The sequence below is a fragment of the Bos grunniens genome, chromosome 8, assembly GCF_055505025.1.
Source record: "Bos grunniens cultivar Pamir isolate PY7600 chromosome 8, Bosgru_T2T1.0, whole genome shotgun sequence".
NCBI lineage: Eukaryota > Metazoa > Chordata > Mammalia > Artiodactyla > Bovidae > Bos > Bos grunniens.
In genome coordinates, this window is record NC_141172.1 from 57,610,573 (window position 1) to 57,628,854 (window position 18,282).

Below are 18,282 nucleotides of genomic sequence, written 5' to 3' on the forward strand. Positions count from 1 at the left end.
TGAACTGAAAGCACATTAATTTTACTCCTAAAACCACACTGGAACTACTCATAAGACTCCCCATGCAGAGATCTTTATCCAGCTCCTGAGTTGTATCCTGCTGCACAGCAATGGGATGATGTGCCAGAAAACTGGGGTTGAAAGGTTTTTAGAAAGCCAAAATCCTAACAACAGCATAGGACTCTATGAAAATATATTTCAAATGCCATGGAACATGGTTTATGCACTGCCACCCTGCAAGGTCAAAAGTTAAAGGGTCTTACAACTAAATTTCCACTCTCTGAAAATATTTAAGAAACATAAATTCACAAATAAATCTGATACACAGATGCAGAAAAAAGAATTTTAATAAGTAATTAATCCTAGAATTTTGCACATGAAAATTTATCTTGCCCTGCAATTTTGAGTTGAAGCATTTGTGCCTCTTTTCCATTTTCAGCTATGAAGACATATCTTAACATCTAGATCTGGATAGAAGAGATGTTATTTTTACTTTAAGGCTTGCAAAACAATATGCTTTGCTAGGGATGTATTCTCATTTTGTGGTGTTTTGGGTATATCCACTGGAGATCCCTGTTGACAGGCTACATCCTATTATTAACATAAAGGTTAACTTCCATGTAGTTAGAAATCACCACCACCATTTACTATCATTTAGATTCAAAATCTTGATCAGAAGTCATATATTCTTAATCCCTTCAACTACTTCATCTAATCAGCCCTTAATAACTAGAAATTCCATACTTATAAGTACTCCATTCACAACTTTACCTTCTAACTCCATGGGCCTCATTTTTCTTTGTGATTTCCTTCTCTTTTAATCCACTCTACACAATATCCTATCCTGTATGATACACCAACTTTGTGTCCATCGAAACACCAAGAATATATGTGACAGGTGAATGAACTTATGTCACAATGAATCCTCTCCAATGCCCCATCCCCCAGGTAACAGGGTAAATTTCAGGAGTTGTCATGTACTTATGGTAGTACCCAGGGTCCTGAACAAGACAAATGCAATCAATTGTGCTTCAAATTTTTCTTTTTTAATTGACTGATCACAGTGCCAGGTACTGTTCCAAGCCCTTTTCATACATTAACTCATTTAGTCTTCATAACAACTCTTTAAGAAAGCTATTGTCATCACCCCTATTTTACCAATGAAGAAGCTGGGATACACAGAGGTTATGCCCCTTGCTCATAGTTACCTACCGGTAAGCACATGGGGCCAAGTTCAAACCATGCAGGCTGGCTGCAGAGTTCATGCCCATGGCCACTACATATGCTGTCTCTTATTTATACTGTTCTTGTCCACTGTGTATGAGTGTCTCTGTGTATGTGCCTGCAAAAACTCTGCAAATCCTGCCTTAAACAGTTCATTTTTGAAGGACTGTGTAAAGCAGAGTGGAAGCAGCAGCAAGCAGGGATAAAGCTCAGGGCATATGTCTAGCTGAACAAATATAAGAACAGTGAGGATGTTGACCAGTTGGAAAGGGTGCTACACAAAGATAGCAGGCGGCATCATCCTGGTTTGGGGTCAAGAGGGTAAACTTCCTGAAGGAAGTGATGTTTACGCTAAAGCAAAAGGGGACTTCCCCAGTGCTCCCGTGGCTAAGAATCTGTGCTCCCAGTGCAGAGGGCTCAGGTTCGATCCCTGGTCAGGGAACTAGATCTCACATGCTGCAACTAAGAGCTCACAGGCTGCAGCCAAGACCTGGCTCAGCCAAATAAAAAAATAAACATTAAAAAAAATACTAATACAAAAGGATGAATAAAAGCTATCTGGGGGACACGGGGCAGGCAGTGGAGGCGGGGGAGGTGGGTCAGAGAAAGGGACTAACCCCTGAGATCGTGAGGATGACCAGAGCACATCCTGAAAATTTTCTATGACAGCCTCACTATTCCTAACCATCACACTCCAAGCTGGTCAGCTGGCTGAGATGACAAGGCTATGCCACAGCACTGCAGACCATACGTTCATCCTCTTCTCACCCAGGCCAGAAAACAACAGTGCTTTAAGGCACGGTTTCCTGAAGGCACATCCTAGAACTAAAACTGCTTCAGGGATGCCTGCAGCCATACTGAAAGGGAACACCCAGAAGGCCCAAGTAAGCATGCTGTACTGAATTTATAATGCAGAAAACATTTGTAGTTCCTTGGACATTTGCATTGCTATAAAAATTATACTTTATGGGATAATTATTAATGGTTTGAAGAGACATAAACAGTACAAACGAAATATAGCTGATACTATGAAAATGTAAACCATGTAAATCAAAATCATAAAACAATTATTCAATACTCAGAGGCCTACTTAATATATACATATGAAATTCTTACACACATATGCAATAAAAGCCCACAAAAACCATCACTCTAAAGTCATTCACTATACAAATATGAAGATAAATCTTTATCTTTAACCTCAGTTTTATCTTCAGCAAGAGGGTTGTGTGGTTTGGCTTTATGCAAATCACATTTAGTATTAAATAATCAAATGTCACATATGTCATATAAAGCAGCAAGTGGAAAAAAATAAATTATGAAAATGTATGAGGCTAAAAGTTAACAGTGAAAAATGTCTCCATATTCAATGTTCTTTTCCATGATGAAACTAAAATATTATCCAATGTATCAGGATACATAAAAGAGTGTAGCATAATTGTGATTTTAAAAGCTCTCAAAGGAAAAATTGAGCCAAGATGAGTTACTTGCACAGAACTATGCAAATGTATTGAATTAAGTCTAAGTTAAAAACATTAGATACTTTTGTTCTTACCAAAAACATTATTTAAACTTGTGAACACCTTCATGAAATCAAATGTTGGTAATAATCTTGATTCCATTGCAAGGCAACAGAAAGAGCTTTTGTTTAAACAAGATTGCTAACTGGAACTTTAAGTCTCTAATTTGGATTTTGTTGCAAAAATATTTATCCAGGTTCAAATAGTTAAAGATGATGGCTTTGTCTATCAGAGGTACCGTTGTAATCTAATCAGTTTGGGTAAGCTGGTGGTAAAACCCAGAAGCAAAGAACAAGATGATTCTTCTATATCAAAGGTACATTCTTATATATAAATTGTAAGACAAATATTGACACTCTGCTACATGGAACTGTTTTAATTCAACAAAAAGGGATGTTCTTAGATTACTTAGTACAATAAGTAAGAACTATTATTTCTGTTTTTCTCAGCAAGCTACTTGGCCTGGCCCTATGAACCAAGGTAAATTCAAGTCTCTGTCTGGGAATAACTTGATTGGTTCAGGTCACTGAAAACCAAAACCTGAATACCAGGCCTCAGTGAGCCAGCCTGGGGTCAGGCGTTGACTCTTTCAGCTCTTAAAGACATTTTGGTGGGGAAGTCTGGGAGGCAACATAGCTTCCAGCAAGCAGGACCCACCAGGCTGTGTGCAAGAGTAAGTCATCAGTCACCTCAGACAAAAGACTCCAACTTGCCTGTCCCTTAACCACAATACCCCTTCAAAAGAGATGACTTTCCAAAACCACACAGAACATTTTATTCACTGTTCATTATTTAAGAAATAGAATGCAGGGAGAGTTAGGAAATTTGCATTATATTGGAGATTATGCTTCTAAACCATGGAGAGATTCAAGCATGCATACTTTCATTTGGCAAGATGTTAAATCATTCTAAGTACTAGTGTATTTTTTTTTCAGTCAGTTCAGTTCAGTTGCTCAATCGTGTCCAACTCTTTGCGACCCCATGGACTTCAGCATGCCAGGCCTCCCTGTCCATCACCAACTCCAAGAGTTTACTCAAACTCATATCCATTGAGTCAGTGATGCCATCCAACTACCTCATCCTCTGTCATCCCCTTCTCCTCTTGCCTTCAATCTTTCCCAGCATCAGGGTCTTTTCCAATGAGTCAGCTCTTCACATCAGGTGGCCAAAGTATTGGAGTTTCAGCTTCAGCATCAGTCCTTCCAATGAATGTTCAGGACTGATTTCCCTTAGGATGGACTGGTTGGATCTACAAGGGATCCAAGGGACTCTCAAGAGTCTTCTCCAACACCACAGTTCAAAAGCATCAATTCTTCTGTGCTCAGCTTTCTTTATAGTCCAACTCTCATATCCATATATGACCCCTGGAAAAACCACAGTCTTGACTAGATGGAGCTTTGTTGGCAAAGTAAGTCTCTGCTTTTTTTTTTTTTTTTAACATTATTTTAATTTTAATAAAAAGTTAAACCAGGGATCTCTAAATTTTGGAATCCTAGTATTAATCAACTATAAATAAGTATTAGCCCCTATCACTAACGACTGAGATGTTTCTTTCTAATGAATTGACCATTACATTTCCAAGATCTGAAATGGCCAACAGACCATAGAAAGAGACTTCTTTAGGCTCCTGTTTGAAACCAACAGCTTCAGCAAACTGCTGGCCTTGATTCAGGGCCAATGTCTCTGCTTTTTAATATGCTGTCTAGGTTGGTCATAACTTTTCTCCCAAGGAGTAAGTGTCTTTTAATTTCATGGCTGCAGTCACCATCTGCAGTGATTTTGGAGCCCAAAAAAATAAAGTCTGCCACTCTTTCCACTGTTTCTCCATCTATTTGCCATGAAGTGATCGGACCAGATGCCATGATCTTTGTTTTCTGAATGCTGAGCTTTAAGCCAACTTTTTCACTCTCCTCTTTCACTTTCATCAAGAGGCTCTTTAGTTCTTCTTCACTTTCTGCCATAAGGGTGGTGTCATCTGCATATCTGAGGTTATTGATATTTCTCCCAGAAATCTTGATTTCAGCTTGTGCTTCTTCCAGCCCAGCGTTTCTCATGATGTACTCTGCATATCAGTTAAATAAGCAGGGTGACAATATACAGCCTTTTCCTATTTGGAACCAGTCTGTTGTTCCATGTCCAGTTCTAACTGTTGCTTCCTGACCTGCATACAGATTTCTCAAGAGGTAGGTCAAGTGCTCTGGTATTCCCATCTCTTTCAGAATTTTCCACAGTTTATTGTGATCTACACAGTCAAAGGCTTTGGCATTAATGAGATATAATTCACATACCATAATATTCACCATTTCAAATACACAATTTAGTGGGTTTTAGTATATTCACAAAGTTGTACAATTCCAGAACATTTTCATCATCCCCCAAAGAAACTATACCCATTAGTAGTCACTCTGTTTCTCCTTCACCAGCCCCTGGCAGTCACTTGCTGGTGTGTGCTTTTTAAGTGAAATGTGACAACTTTCCTACACATTATGCTTTCAGTAGTGTGTTGCTTTATATGTTCTCATCAGAACTTTTAACACAGAATTCAAACCATGAACTTTACAAGTATTCTGAGATTTAAAAATACCCTCTTCTATACACAAACTTTTTCTCTTGCAAAAATATTTTCATTCTTTATACATAAAAAATAGATTTTTCTGTCTCCACTGAAGTTTAAAACATTACTATTTTTCCTCTCAATTAAATTCTGTTCTTGTATAAAAAGTAAGAAGAATAAATGCTCCAATATTTAAAAAGCATGAAGGACAAGAGTCCTTATTAACTGTGGCCATCATGCTGTCCTTCCCGCTGCTATGAGCCGAGAGGGTCCAGGTCTGAAAGGCCATGCTGCCTGCTTACAGAGGAGGAAAATGGATCTATGTGGGCTGGTGACCACAAGACTAGTTAACAGTGCAGCTAGGCTGGTAACCCCCATTTCCTAGTTTTCCAGTATTGAATGTTGGAAGTAAATGTTATAGGTTATCTACAAAGTCAGCAATCTTCTATAGCTTTGATCTGAGCATATGATTTTTTTTTAACCACTTTAAAAACATTTACATGCCATCTGGTAAGATTTTGTAATGACAAGACAGGTATATTTAACCAGAGGGTCCAAATCATTCATTGAAACACAGCAAAAAAAAAAAAAAAACACAAAAAGAGCCAAGGTTCTGGAGGGACCCCAGAGCACTGCTCAGATTCCACACATGGTAACTCTCCACACGACAGTGTCCACAGGATTGCACCACTCTACATAAGAAGCAAACAAGCCACATACATTCAGTTCTCTGAGAACAAAGGCTTCACGGGCTAAGGATGTTTGAGATTTAACCACTGCAACGATTCTTATCTGGGTTGACTTTTTGGAACTGGTCCCACTCAGATTGGTAATTGTCATCCTCATTTTCATCTTTTTTTTTTTTTTTTTTACTTCTCTGGAGAGAGAAAAAGAGAGAGAAAGATTACTGAGGTATAAAACTGAACCATAAACAGAGAAATAAAATAGCACCGCTGAGCACTTACTATGTGCTACCCAGACAGCATTCTAAATCCTTTGTAGGTCCTGACTTATTCCTTGCAACAACTATGCAATTTTGTTGTGACCCACATTATATGTGAGGAAATGAAAGAAAAAAAAGTGAAGAAATTTCCCTTGGGTCATAAAGCTGGAGAAGTGGCAGGGCTGGGATTCCAACCATGCAGGTGGATTCCAGTGCCTGCATTCTGAGCACCAGACCACACACTCATGCATGCATGCACACACACACACCCAAATGCATACATACATGTGTACACACTCACATGCACACACAGGCTACTCCTGCCCTCTCTTGTGGTTTCACATGATTTATATATAGTCTGCCACACACAGCTCACTCCTTAGGACCCTGGAACATGGCTCCCATTCCCAGCTAATGCTTATGATAAAAGTCATTGCTTTATTACCATTTATGATCATGGAGATAACAGATGGTTAAAATTCAGGGGGAAAGGTCTTCCTCTTGCCTCTTCCTAATTTTCTTGCAGAATTAACTTCTAGAGGCAATATTGGACCAAAAATATCCACAATCTTAAGAAAAAGAAGTCTCCTACCCCTGGGGATGCATGGGAAATACACCCTCAGACAAGCTGAACCACAGTCTCTGGGTGAGGAGAATGTGACAGCTCGTCCCCAAGAGTTTTCACCTCCCTGCAGTGTCTGGCACTTCCCACGAAGTGGTGAAGCTTGTGCCGCTCCCCCATGGCCAGTACCTACCTGCTCTGTGACTGCTCAGACCAGTAGAAAAGCGAGGAAAGGCTGTGCTGACACTTTCAACCCAGGCATTAGTAAGGTCTAGAGACCTCCCTGGTGACCAGTGGCCAAGACTCTGTGCTCCCAGTGCAGGGGGCCTAGGTTTGATCCCTGGTCAGGGAACTAGATCCTGCTTACCACAACTAAGACTTGGCGTAGCCAAATAAATAAATACATGTTTTTTAAAAAGAGGTCTGGCTACTCTGAGCTGCGATAAAAGCAGCCCAGGGATCTTCACTGGAGAGAAGCCAGCAGAGAGGTCCCAAGGGCTGAGATGCACAGGGAGGAGTATCCTGGCAGCAGACAGGCAAACCACGTCTAAGTCCCTGTTCATCTGACTGCAAACACATGAGGGAGAGGAACTGTGGACACTCCAGTGAGATCCAGTCAACTCCAATAATTATAAAAACTAAAAAGTGGTGCTCTAGGCAACTACAGTTTGGGCAGTTTGTTACAGAGCAGTAGATGCTGATTCCTAGGACAGTGACACTATTGAAGAGGAATAGACTGTAATCCACAAATGTCATTAAAATGTTTCAGCAGCCACATCCAAAATGTAAAGAGAAATAGGTGAAATTAATTTTATTAATATATTTTAACTCAGTATTGCAAAGATATTATCATTTCATCATGTTACCAATAAAAATATCAATGAGGTATTTTACAATGTTTATACCATCTTCAAAAGCCAGTATTTATTTAATACATTCAGCACATCTCAGCTTGGATCAGCCACACGTCAGGCAGCCAATGGCTACTAAACTGGTCAGCATAGCCCAAGAAGGAGCTGATATGCGCTAATCTTTGAAAACCACTGCCCTGTGAGTAGGGGAAAAAGGAAAAGCTTGTTCTTACTCTTTAGTGTTCATAAACACTATGCTACTATTTTCACATATTCCTTATTTAATACATGCAAAGCACACCCACAAAATCCTGATGGGTAACAGATGAGCATCAGTCTACTTACTTCACAGATGAGGAAACAAAGACTCAGGAAAAGAGAGAGTTGAACCTTCTTCACAGTTCAACCCATAAACCATATCAGACTCAGTTCAGAATTTTAACCTCCAGAACTGTATGATAATACATGTTTATTGTTTAAACCACTAGGCCAATGGGGATTTGTTACAGTGACAACAGAAAATTCACCCAACTTTCCAATGCAAAATAGCAACCATTTGGTCATTAAACAAATGTCTGATTTATGCCAAGCTCTGGGACCCTCAACCAGTGAGCTTTGAAAGAGAGAGAGATAGCTGTCTTCTAAATAAATCATTAGCATGTGCCTGAAAGAAAGTTGCTAACACAAAAGCACAGCTTTTGCAGGAACACAAAGGGTGCACTACAGCCATGCTGGGGTGACGGGAAGGCAGGCTTTGTGGAGATGCAGTTTCATGGAGACTTTGCCAGTGGAGCAACCTCTTGATGGGATAGGAATTCACCTCCATTTAATGAGGGAGATCCTAGGTGTAGGAAACAGCACGCATGAGGCAAAGAGGTATAAAAGAACGTGGCCATGACAGGAAGCAAAGTTTGCTGTGTCTATAGATTATCAGTCATTTGGGAAGCAAGATAAGAGATTCAAACAAAGGTAGGTGATGCTGGGCTCTGAGGGACTATTTGCCACTTGCTAGGGAATTTGCACTCTCTGTTGTAGGTAGAACACCAATGTCGGGGTGCGAGAAAAAAAAGTATGAACTGGATTTTCACTTATAAAGATTACCCTGATTACAGGGTAAAGAATGAACTAATGTTGGAGAAACTCTGAGGCAGAAACTTAGGTGCCTCCTGAACTAACTGGGGTAGGAAATTCTCAGGCCTAAAGAAGAACAGAGAGAGAGAAAAAACATGGACAGATTCAAGAAAGATTACAGAGAGGTCACTAAGTCAATAGGGACCCAGAGCCCACTAAAGGTAGGTGATGGAGAAAGCCAGGAAGGAGTCAAGACTGATTCTGGGTGACTATGTTTTAGTGATAATGCTGGTAGTTTCTGAGAAAGGGAATGTAGAATGAGGAATAATTGTAGAGAAAAATTAACACATTAGATTTTAGATATGTTGGGGGCAGTCATGCCTATGGAATTTCCATCTGTTGGTGGGTGGGAATGTGATCATGGAATTTTTTTAAAAGATGGAGATTAAAATACAGAAAAATACAGAAATTGGAAGTCATCAGCTAGACAAAATTCTAGAAACCATGAGGGTAGAAAACAGTCAGAGAGAGAGAGAGTAAAGAGGAAGAGAGAACAGAATCTTCAGATTACCAACATTAAAGACAAGCCAGAGGTTCAGAGTAGCAAAAAGTCCCAATTTTGCCACTTAGTATTAGGTTGCTGCAAAAGTAATTGTGGTTTTTCAATGTTGAACTTTGCTGTTTTGATATTGGATACATTCTTAAATAAATGCAGCTCTGTTATACATCATTTTAATGTGCATTTCTCACTTTATGTTTTTTACTAACCACTTATTACTTGCTGTTTATTTTATATTTATTTTAGACTATAGAAATTATGTTAGACAAAAAGCAAATTCAAGTGATTTTCTTATTCGAGTTCAAAATGTGTCATAAAGCAGTGGAGACAACTTGCAACATTAACAATGCATTAACTGCTAACTAGCATACAGTGCAGTGGTGGTTCAAGAAGTTTTGCAAAGGAGTGGAGAGCCTCGAAGATGAGGAGCCCAGTGGCTAGCTGTCGGAAGCTGACAACAAATTGAGATCATCTAAGCTGATCCTCTTACAATTGCACGAGAAGTTGCCAAAGAACTCAATGTCAACCATTCTACAGTTGTCTGGCACCTGAAGCAAATTGGAAATGTGAAAAAGCTCGATAATTGGGTGCCTCATAAACTGACCGAAAATTTAAAAAAAGTCATTTTGAAGTGTCATCTTCTCTTATCCTATGCAACAATAACAAAACCATTTCTCAATCGGATTATGACATGCAACAAAAAGTGGATTTTATAATGACAACCGGTGACAACCAGCTCAGTGGTTGGACCAAGAAGAAACTTCAAAGCACTTCCCAAAGCCAAATTTGCACCCAAAAAAGGTCAAGGTCACTATTTGGTATTCTGCTGCCTGTCTGATCGACAACAGCTTTCTGAATCCTGGCGAAACCACTACATCTGAGAAATATGCTCAGTAAATTGATAAAATGCACTGAAAACTGCAATGCCTGCACCCAGCATTGGTCAACAGAATGGGCCCAATTCTTTCCCATGACAACATTCAACCGCATGTCACACAACCAACACTTCAAAAATTGAACGAATTGGGCTATGAAGTTTTACCTCATTCACCATATTCACCTGACCTCTCACTAACCAACCACCACTTCTTCAAGCATCTCAACAACTTTTTGCAGGAAAAACACTTCCACAACCAGCAGGAAGCAGAAAATGCCTTCCAAGAGTTCAGTGAATCCTGAAGCAGGATTTTTACACTACAGGAATGCGTGTGTGTTCAGTCACTCAGTCGTGTCCTGACCCTTAGTGACCCCATGGACTATAGCCCACCAGACTTCTCTGTCCATGGGGTTTTCCAGGCAAGAATAGTGGAGTAGTCTTCCTCCTCCAGCGGATCTTCCCGACCCAGGGATCGAACCTGCATCTCTTGTGCCCCTTCTTTGTCAGGTGGATTCTTTACCATTGCACCACCTGGGAAACCCAAACTACAGGAATAAACAAACATTTCTCGTCGGCAAAAACTGTGTTGATTGTAATGGTTCCTATTTTGATTAATAAAGATGTGTTTGAACCTAGTTATAATGATTTAAAATTCATGGTCCAAAAGTAACCACAGTTACTTTTGTACAAACCTAACAGCCATGTCAGTTTGAGCAAGCTGATTAAGCAGTCTAATTTCCCATTTTCTTATGTACAGTGGGTATAATAATCACAGCATCCTCACAAGACAACTCACATCTCTCCCTTAGGCCTCTATCAGCTACATATCGTATGATTGCCTGGTCATATAGTTTCTTTTTTCTCTAATGTTAAATTACATGGTCTATCTTATATACCCCGATATACGGGGCTTTCATGCCACATACTCATAACAATGGAGACATTACTGAACCTGAATGCAAACATTAAGAGAGAAAAGTACCCATATTGTTCACCTGGCCTTCAGTTTCTTTAATCCACCAAAAATGCGAGCACGTTCCATTTTAAGAAAATCAGGAAGACACAGTTCTAAACATCTAAAGCAGGTTAAGGCTGGGAAAATTAAATTACCTCACCAAAAAATACCATATGCTTAACAATTGCATTTTAAAAGACTCACTCTTACAGACAGATTTACACCCAGTGGGGTCAACAATGGAGCTCCACTGATACCTCCTCCAGATTTTTTTTCTTTTTTTCAAATTTCAGGTCATTGATCAATTTAATGCCTGTTGAACTTGAATTTACTGCAAAATATTGAACATTTGTGGCTCCAGTGACAGCATATGTACTTACAGTGGTTAGGATAAATGTCCTATTAGCCATACAGGAAACTGCATTTCAAGGAGAAACTTTCCCTGGGATTGAGAGGTTTTCCAGGAAAAAGCAGTGTTCAGGTTGTTAAGCAAACATGTATGACTTTCCTTCCAAAATGAATTCTGTTTCAGACAGTGAAAATCTTCAACTCTTTTAGTTCAAGTTCTTTATGACATGACATGGTAGGAAGTATCTTATGAGATCTTATGAGATCTAAATCAAGAAATTAACATGTTTTCCATTATACATAAAGTTCTAAAGGCTGTAAAACTTTTAAATGGTAAAGTTACCTGTGGAAACTATATTGTTTTCATTTAAGAAAATTTGGGTACTTTGCAAGTAAATCTGATGCCACAATAATAAAGCAAATTAAAATCTTTACATGACTATTTATTTTTAATTTTCATATTTAACACATTGTTAACATAACTTAGAGGCCTCAAGTCAGGCCATAATACCACAACAACAATTTTTAAAACTCCTGGATAAATGGTTCACAGGAAGTGCTTATGTTACCAAAACACTTCTGCATAAGGTGTTTTAGGTAAAGAAACGTAAGCCTGGGTGGAAGCTACACTGTAAACAGCATGGCTGCCGAGCTAACCCAATTCACCCACAGGAGCAGGTGAGGGAAGGGCATAGACAGCCTCCAGCTCTCCTATCTTTATGATATAATAAAGAGGATTGATCCTGCATTCTGGGTATGACAATGGCAATCTGGAGTCATTTAACTGTAATATGATTCCACAAGACAACTCAGCGTTAAATAGCGATTATGTTATTCAGTGGAGTCCAGGCTGTTAAACATACAGAAGCATACACCATCAGAACTAGAAAGGGCCTTAGGCACCATCTTCTTCAGCCCCTTCCCTCACTGTACAGATTCAGTTCAGTTCAGTTCAGTCGTTCAGTCGTGTCCGACTCTTTGCAACCCCATGAATTGCAGCACGCCAGGCCTCCCTGTCCATCGCCAACTCCTGGAGTTCACTCAAACTCATGTCCATTGAGTCAGTGATGTCATCCAGCCATCTCATCCTCTGTCGTCCCCTTTTCCTCCTGCCCCCAATCCCTCCAAGCATCAGAGCCTTTTCCAGTGAGTCAACTCTTCGCATGAGGTGGCCAAAGTTCAGAGATACCGAAGGAATGATGCTAAAGCTGAAACTCCAGTACTTTGGCCACCTCATGTGAAGAGTTGACTCATTGGAAAAGACTCTGATGCTGGGAGGGATTGGGGGCAGGAGGAAAAGGGGACGACAGAGGATGAGATGGCTGGATGGCATCACTGACTCAATGGACGTGAGTCTGGGTGAACTCCGGGAGTTGGTGATGGACAGGGAGGCCTGGCGTGCTGCGATTCATGGGGTCACAAAGAGTCGGACACGACTGAGCGACTGAACTGAACTGAACTGAAAAAAGACTAAGAGACTTAGTCAAAATTGCACAGGTGTTCAGGGTAGACTTTAGACTGGACTTTGAACCTCCTGACACCACACTCCTCCAACATGCTGGGCAGAAGCCAAGGGCCACCCATAGGGCCTGACCTGCAGCATCCTTTCCTGCTCAGTAGGGGCAGCAATTCAGCAACCCCAGCTTGAGGCCAAGGTAGCACTGAGCCCCTTATTCTACTAAAGTTAAGATTCTGATGAAACCAGAATCTCAGAAATAATCAGGGGAAGAACTACATGCCTAAAGTTACATTTTTGCTTTGTCAGCAACTAAAGATCATTATGCACGGATGTGAGAGTTGGACCGTAAATAAGGCTGAGTGACAAAGAATCAATGCTGTCAAATTGTAGTGCTGGATAAGACTCTTGAGAGTCCCTTGGACTGCAAGGAGATCAAACCAGTCAATCCTAAAGGAAATCAACCCTGAATATTTGATGGAAGGACTGATTCTCAAGTTCCAATACTTTGGCCTCCTGATAGGAAGAGCTGACTCACTGGAAAAGACCCTGATGCTGGGAAAGATTGAGGGCAGGAGGAGAAGGGGCTGGAAGAGGATGAGATGGTTAGATAGTACCACTGACTCAATGGACATGAATTTCAGCAAACTCTGGGAGATAGTGAAGGACAGAGGAGCCCGGAGTGCTGCAGTCCATGAGGTCACAAAGAGTCAGACACAACTTAGCAACTGAACAAAAACAAAAAGATCATTAGCCTAGATTTTGTTAATGCACATTTTTTTTATATTTAATTCTTTTAGACCAGCAAAGACTCATCTTTTCATTTGTGACAGAAAACTGTACAGAAGAAATAAATCCAACATAAAACACTGCTATTAAAAAAACAACAACACTGTTCTTTCTTAAGAATACTGCAAGGATTAAAGTATAGTTAAATCCAAATTCCTCAATGATGCAATTTTCATTCTAATCCACATCCTAAAATGTTATTTATTATTAACACCATTGCCTTAGCTTAATAATTACCTGAGTAATAATTTAAACAAAGTGCTTCCAACTGGCATGATATACAATTTGCTTTATTGAGTTTTTTCCTCCCTTTATCTTGGAAAATGTCATAATAGACAGTTATATTCATAATAGTCTCTTGTGTTTAAAATCTAGCTCCTGGAATTGATTCATACACGTCAACTATTAGCTTTGTGATGACATTTGCAGAAATGTCAACGATTTCTCAGATGCACCTGCTTTGTTTGGCAGCAAAGGTATTATATTTTGCCAGAGTCCACAGTGAACAAGCAGCACTACCAGTTTTTATAAAAACTACATTTAATTGTTTCTCCAACTACTACTGAAAGACTAGACAGTGTTTTCTGGTGCAGACTCATGTTAGGGTCAAGAACCTTGGCACATGCAACAGCTAAGTGAAAATTCTATCTTGCATCCAGTTTTCTAAATACAAGGCAAAACTTTACCAAACTCCCACTATATTCAAACCATCTTTTAGGCTGTTTTACAAAATAATGCCCCACAGATCTATAAATACACATACACACACACACCATTAAGTGAAGGCTTTGATTAGGTTTCCTGGAATGTTAGCTTTTAAAACTAATAAAAGAAAATAAAAATATTCTCCTGTTGAGTTTGGTAAAACAAATACTTAAGAAATCGGATTCAATTTTTTACTTAATAAAAAAAAAAAAAAAGGTTTGAGCCTAGTTATTCCAGGAACAACTCCTAACTAGATTTTTATTTGTATCCAAAAAAAAAAAAGACCCTACAGTACAAAATTTCGTGATTTAAGCTTCTTACTTCTAAGAGTCACCCAGGCTACCAAGTGTTCTCTACCAATAATTTGAGAGAGAGAAAAATGATAGCTTAAGGTAAGCACTCAGGAATTAAATGTCCTTCAAAAGTACATCTTCTCGTGGCCAGAAGCTAACACACTTCCCCCTTCACCCTATCATCCCTATCATCGTTTTCTATCAAGATTCAGCAGCCTATGTCACTGCTGTCCGGTCCACCATATTTCAACCTCCCCCAGGGGTTATGCACATGATCATCCATCATACTGTTCTCCTGCTTCAAACCCTTTAATGCTTCCCCCATCCCGCTCAAGTAATGTTGAAATGCTTACCCAGCTGATAAGGCCTCACTTGTATGTGGCCCCAGCCAACCTTCCAGTTTTATCTGCCACCTCTTCCCCTCACTCACAAGGCTCAAGTTACCCTGGCTGTCCCCCTATCTCCCCAGTGCTCCAAATTCCCTGCCACCTCAGGACCTTTGTACCTGCTGTCCCCACTATCTAGGTTATTCCCTGCCCCCATAACCCCCTTTACCAGGCTTTTACCTACCTTCTAGATTTTTAGGTAATCCTCTCTTGAAGTTCAGTGTTTTCTAACTCTGAAAAGCTGATATTAGGTTTTCCTATTATTAAACCTCTTGACTTACGTATTTTCCCAGCACAACTGTAACTGACAAAGTTATTTATGTGTGTTTTTGTTGAATCAGCTGGAGACAATTTCCCTTAGGAAAGGAGAACTGGGTGTGTTGTGGGGCCGGGTGTGGCTACACAGTCCAGTGTGGGAGACGGGGAGGGTGTGGTAGGTGCTCTGGAGCAGGGAAAGAGGGAAGAACCAGGTAACAGGGACAGACTACTATGAAACCTCTACCCATGAGCCCCCAAATCCATAGAGAACCTTAAAAAACCGAAACGAATGTACTTCTAGTAGAATGGGTAGTGCTGCTAAGTTTCACAATCAATATGCTATGGGGTAAAATAGAGACCCCTTTGAAGATGCAAGAGGGTGGAGGTCGAGAGATGCATAATAACCAAATCTGAAAAATTGTGGTTAGGGAATAAAACTGGCACGTAGCCAGGAATTACAAGATCTCTAGGGGGACATGTGCATTATATGAGTTTAATATCTGTCTGCCCCTGAGAGCAAACCATGTGAGGGCAAGGACAGTCTGCTTTATTCTTTACCCTCTGCTCAGCTCACACTGAAGTGCTTTTCATGTGGTGGATACAATTAAATATGTGCTGAATGAATCTGTTCTGTATTTCATTGCCTAGTTTTTGATTCTTATTATATCAGGTTCACAGTTCTAAAGCTTAAAACAAGGAATAAGTCCAACTTAAAATAGTGAACTCAGAACTTCCTTTTAAAGTTCATGTGTATATACTACAAAGTGGTCTTTTCATGGTGGTGAGGACAGACATCAGTGATCACATCAGGTCAGATGCTATATTATGAACTTCTTATTTGACCCATCTGGTTCCTTGTTTGGGTTGTTGTTCAGTTGCTCAGTCGTGTCCAACTTTTTGTGACCCCATGGGCTGCAGCACACCAGGCTTCCCTGTCCTTCACCATCTCCCAGAGTTTGCTCAAACTCATGTCCACTGAGTCAGCAATACCATCCAACCATCTCATCCTCTGTTGTCCCCTTCTCCTCCTGCCTTCAATCTTTCCCAGCAACAGAGTCTTTTCCAATGAGTCAGCTCTTCAATCAGGTGGCCAAAGTATTGGAGCTTCAGCATCAGTCTTTCCAATCAATATTGAGGGTTGATTTCTTTTAGGATTGACTGGTTTGATCTCCTTGCTATCCAAGAGACTCTCAAGAGTCTTCTCCAGCACCATAATTTGAAAGCCTCAATTCTTTAGCACTCAGTCTTCTTTATGGTCCAGCTCTCACATCTGTACATGACTACTATGGTTTATAGCTTTGACTATACGTACCTTGTTCAGGTAGGACAAGTCATAAGAGACCCACGTAGCATTCTGACACAGTGACATAATAATAACAAGAGAATAAACACTGCTCACAGTAATAATGGGGACAGAAATGGTATTCAACTTCAATACAAACACATAACCAAAAATAATTGTATACTGTTCCAACTGAGTACGAATCCTGGAGAAAAGAACAAGTTTTCCAACTCTCTTCACCTCTTCACCAAGATGATACACTGCACCATCTACTGCCCCCTGGCACAGAGATCTTCCAGAATCAAACCCATCTTTTCCAGATAGGATACCCATTATTTTTCCTTTACCTGGATTCCAGAGCAAGAAAAGAATTTCAGAAACGGGAAGAGCGAGGAGGAAGATGGGTTAATTTTGCCTCCTCTTTGTCATTGATACTCAGCAGGGGGAAAAGATTTAATTCTTGGTGCAATTACTTACCTTCATGGGGCAGAAGCGGGCCACTGGGAGTACTGCCTGTATAAGGACAAAAGACCCAACAAACAGAGTGGAGGTTTGTCAAACAACCTCTTCAGTAAAGTTAGACAACAGTGAAAGACCCCTTCCAGTTTGGACCCACTCTCTCTCTTATCACAGCCAGTTTTTCTCCAAGGTACACTGGGACACATTTTTGTCCCTCTGCTTCAGCAGCATCATGAAGATCAGCCTTGTTTCATGCCAACACAGAGGAATGCTCTCATGGGCTACATCTTACCTCAAAGAGAAGAAAAAAACTGTGCACATGTCGAACATTTCATAAGTTACCAGGATGATGATGACAACAGCTACCATTTCCAAAAGCCCTTTATGTGCCACTTGATTTATAGACAATATCTTCAAACCTCAAACTATCTGTAAAAGGAGCCAAACTTTTTCCCACTGCCAGGTGAGTTAAATAAGACCTTGTAAGGCCAGGACCAGGGTCTAAACTGACTCTATCACCCCTGCCACTGCACAAACAATACAAACTCAAGAGGCGTGCCCACAAAATTTTATTTGGCTGCAGCACCCACATAATTTTGAACAATTTTCACTCCAAATAGTGGTGATTATGAGTCAACTTCATTATTCCAGATACAAAACACACAAGAATTACCTATGATGGGGCAAAATTGGAGTTTGAAAGTTCCACATTTGCTGTTATCTGGTTTATAACAAAAGCAAAATACAAAGGCCCTAAAGGTCAACTTTCTCCTTGTGAGGAGTCAATGAGCAATCATTCAAAGCTACAGATTCTCAGGATAATGCTCCCAAATCAGCACTGCACTCCGTCCCTCAGCCCTGGCATGCACAGAGGAGCGGGCAGCACAGCGGGAAGATGTGAGAGGCGGAGTTAAGCTGGAGACCCCGCCCCTCCCACCACCTCGCGGCTCACTGGCTGTGTGAAATCAGGCAGGGGTCTTCCTGTTTCTGCCTCCATTTCCCTATGTGTAAAATTAAGGCGTCAGTAAGGGCACATTCTCCGCTCAGCAAGCGGGATGAGAACAGAGGACAACCTGACTAGAAAAATAGGTTTCTGGTGTCTGAACAAGAGAGGCAGCAGCCCTGACTGAGATGTGGGGAATGACTCTTTGTGGTGCCAAAAGGCATCCAAGTGCTCATCTACTCTGGTG

The 18,282-nt window shown here is 40.4% G+C and overlaps 1 non-coding gene across 1 annotated transcript; it reads right to left on the minus strand.

The window, feature by feature from the left end:
• Positions 1-4,286: 4,286 nt before the first annotated feature.
• Positions 4,287-4,422, minus strand: LOC147367096 (small nucleolar RNA SNORA2/SNORA34 family). Its single transcript, XR_015132206.1, has one exon. It is a non-coding gene; the product is annotated as a small nucleolar RNA SNORA2/SNORA34 family (small nucleolar RNA).
• Between the last annotated feature and the right edge of the window lie 13,860 nt (positions 4,423-18,282).